The sequence below is a fragment of the Macaca thibetana genome, chromosome 3 (genome assembly GCF_024542745.1).
Source record: "Macaca thibetana thibetana isolate TM-01 chromosome 3, ASM2454274v1, whole genome shotgun sequence".
NCBI lineage: Eukaryota > Metazoa > Chordata > Mammalia > Primates > Cercopithecidae > Macaca > Macaca thibetana.
Window position 1 is genome coordinate 6887707 of NC_065580.1, and position 3994 is coordinate 6891700.

The window sequence follows — 3994 nt, forward strand, 5'->3', positions numbered from 1 at the left end:
ATCCGGCCACTGCACTCCAGCCTGGGCGACAGAGGGAGACTCCGTCTCAAAAAAAAAAAAAAAAAAAAGGATCATGGTCTTAATTTATTATTTCTTTAAGTAGGAGATTTCTACTAAATGAGCAACAGAAAATATATCCTTATTTTCCTCCTTTGGAATAAAAACTAAGACAGTAAAATAAATAAAATGTGTATTCTGCATAATTTACCAGATATATACAAAACACTATTCCATCAGGAAAGATGTCTTCTGCTCTTAGAAATGGAAAATTCAGTTAAATACAAAACACAGTAGGTCAGGCACAGTGGTTTATGCCTGTAATCCCAGCACTTCGGGAGGCCGAGGTGGGCTGATCACCTGAGGTCGGGAGTTCAAGACCAGCCTGACCAACATGGTGAAACCTCGTCTCTACTAAAAATACAAAAATTAGATGGGCATGGTGGCACGTGCCTGTAATTCCAGCTTCTCAGTAGGCTGAGGCAGGAGAAGCGCTTGAACCCGAGAGGCGAGCTTGTAGTGAGCTGAGATTATGCCACTACACTCCAGCCACTACACTCCAGCCTCCAGGGCGACAAAGTGAGACTCTGTCTCAAAAAAAACCAAAAAACAAACACAAAACACAACTAAGCACAACTCATCTCATATAACAACATTTTGGCAAGAAGTGAGCTGTCATTCTTATTTTTATCCCTCTGGACAAATTATATCAATTATCTGTCTCAGCTGTTTAGATTTTCTCTGTAATACTAGTTTTATATATTTTTATTGTATTTGTGACAGTGCAGGTTTTTTGTTTCTATCTTTTGCTTGGGGTTCATGGAACTTCTTGGATCTGTGGGTTTATAGCTTTCATCAAATTCAGAAAATTTTTGACAATTATTCCTTTTCTTTCTTTTTCTTTTCTTTTCTTTTCTTTTTTTTTTAAGATAGTGCCTCACTCTGTAGTCCAGGCTGGAGTGCAGTGGTGAGATTTCAGCTCACTGTAACCTCTGCCTACAGACTCAAGCAATCCTTCCACCTTAGCCTCCCACATAGCTGGAACTACAGACATGCGTCACCACTCTTGGCTAATTTTTTTGTATTTTTTGTAGAGGCAAGGTTTTGTCAAGTTGCCCAGGCTGGTCTCAAACTCCTGGGCTCAAGTGATCCACCAGCCTTAGCCTCTCAAAGTACTGGGATCACAGGCATGAGCCATCATGCCAGCCCACCATTACTTCTTAAAAAGAAATGTCTCTTCTCTTTCCCCTCTTCTTCTGGTACTCCAGCCTCATGTATATTAGGTATACAAAGTTGTTTCACTTACTGATGTTCTGTTCATTTTTTTAAAGGCTTTTTCCTCTTTGTTTCATTTTAAAGTTTCTATTAATTTGTCTTTAAGTTCACTGACTTTTTTTTTTTTTTTTTTGACAAAGTCTCACTCTGTTGCCCAAGTTGGAGCGCAGTGGTGCAATCTTGGCTCACTGCAACCTCCACCTCCTGGATTCAAGTGATTCTCCTACCTCAGCCTCTCGAGTAGCTGGGACTACAGGTGCCCGCCACCACGCCCAGATAATTTTTGTATTTTTAGTAGAGACGGGGTTTTACCGTATTGGCCAGGCTGGTCTCGAACTCCTGACCTTGTGATCCACTCGCCTCAGCCTCCCAAAGTGCTGGGATTACAGGTGTGAGCCACTGGGCTCTGCCGCCACTTTCTTTCAAAGAGCCAAGCAGTAAATCTTTATTGAATATCTACCTGGGGAGTAGACGATCTACCTGGATCTAGAGAAGTTTACTATACCAATTCTTCCTTTTTTTTTTTTTTTCAGACTGAGTTTCCAAATTCTTATATTTTTAAAAAATTCTTGAGCTCTGTTCTAGGACACAGCTGAGTTACTTGGGAACAGTGTGATCCTCTGGAGATTTACCAGATAGGACCTGAGCCACCTTCGATGTCTTAGGCTAGTTTTTCTTTATTCCTGAGGCAATCCCTTTCTGGTGTGATTTTTTTTCTCACCGCCTTTTGAAAATATCAACTACTCCCAGCCCTTTGGGAGCTTGGATTCTTGTGCCTGCTTGTTTCAGATAGTTCTTTCCCTGGCCTTAGGTGCTTGTGTCCCCCGTAAGCCCTGGGCAGCTTAGGGGCACCCTCCCCTCTGCAGCTCTCTGGAGGCCTTGACTTGTGCAGCTGTCTCCTCTCCAGTTCTCTGCCTTATAAACTGCCTGCCTTGATTTCTCTAAACTTTCAATTCCATCTCCTCAATTAGAGAGACCCCCATACCATCCAGCTCCCAGCTCTGGCTGTGCTCAGTGAAGTAGCCCATTATTGTAGCCTATCACTGTTACTATTGCAAGTAGTGAGAGATACAGGCGCACGCCACCATGCCCAGCTAATTTTTAGTAGAGATGGGGTTTCACCATGTGGGCCAGGCTGGTCTCAAACTCCTGACCTCAGGTGATCTGCCTGCCTCGGCCTCCCAAAGTGCTGGGATTACAGCACCCTGCCTGGCCAATTTTATTGAATTTTTAATAGAAATGATAATATCATCTGAAATACTGATCATTTTGCTATTTCCCTTCCTTATCTTATCTCTTGCTATTATCTCTTGCATGTAGCTCCTCTCTTGGCATAGAGCTAGAAGCCTCCTGTTGTATGCCAAATGTTGGGGGGAATTGGCAGCAGGACATAGGACAGGGAGGACAAAGGTAAGTGACCTCAAGGACAATGGAGGGAACATTGTCATGTTCCCTATCTTAAAGAAATGCATCGGCTTGGCGCAGTGACTCATGCCTGTAATTCCAGCACTTTGGGAGGCTGAGGCAGGAGGACTGCTTGAGCCTGGGAGCTTGAGACCAGCCTGAACAACATAGCAAAACCCTGTCTCTAAAAAAAAATTTAAAATGGCTGGGCGCGGTGGCTCAAGCCTGTAATCCTAGCACTTTGGGAGGACGAGACGGGCGGATCACGAGGTCAGGAGATCAAGACCATCTGGGCTAACACGGTGAAACCCCGTCTCTACTAAAAAAATACAAAAAACTAGTGGGGCGAGGTGGCGGGTGCCTGTAGTCCCAGCTACTCGGGAGGCTGAGGCAGGAGAATGGCGTAAACCTGGGAGGCGGAGCTTGTAGTGAGCTGAGATCCGGCCACTGCACTCCAGCCTGGGCGACAGAGTGAGACTCTGTCTCAAAAAAAAAAAAAAAAAAAATTTAAAATTAGCAGGATATGGTGGTACATGCCTGTGGTCCCAACTACTCAGGAGGCTGAGGCAGGAGGATCACTCGAGCCCAGAAAGTTGAGGCTGCAGCAAATCACGATCACACAACTGCACTCCAGCCTGGGTGACAAAGTGAGACCCTAAAAGAAAGAAAAGAAAAGAAAAGAAGGGAAGGGAAGAGGAGAAAAGAGAAAAGAAAAGAAGGAAAGGGAAGGGAAGAGAAGGAGAAAAAAAAAAAAAAAGAAAAGCATCTAAAATTCTAAAATTTCTGCATCCTTCAAAATCTGCTGTAGATTTCTGGCATCAGGCTAAGAAGGTGTCTAAGTAAGAGAAAGAAATCTCAAACTTCTTGCCCTGGGCTACTGCTATAATATAAAAATAAGAATTGAACAGAGATAATAACACCTTAAATTTTTTTTTCTTTTTTTCTTTTCTTTTTTTTTTTTTGGTGACAGAGTCTCACTCTGTTGCCCAGGCTGGAGTGCAGTCCCATGATCTTGGCTCACTGCAACCTCCGCCTCCCGGGTTCAAGCGATTCTCCTGCTTTAGCCTCCCGAATAGCTGGGATTACAGGCATCTGTCACCATGCCCAGCTAATTTTTGTATTTGTTACCCTACTTCAAGAAGATAAAGGTTCGTGCTTCACTTAGAGACGGGGTTTCACCATGTTGGCCAGGCTGGTCTTGAACTCCTGACTTCAAGTGATCCACCTGCCTTGGCCTCCCAAAGTGTTAGGATTATAGGCATGAGCCACCATGCCCCTCCACCTTAAACTTTTTTAAAGGATTACTATTTGGAGCTTT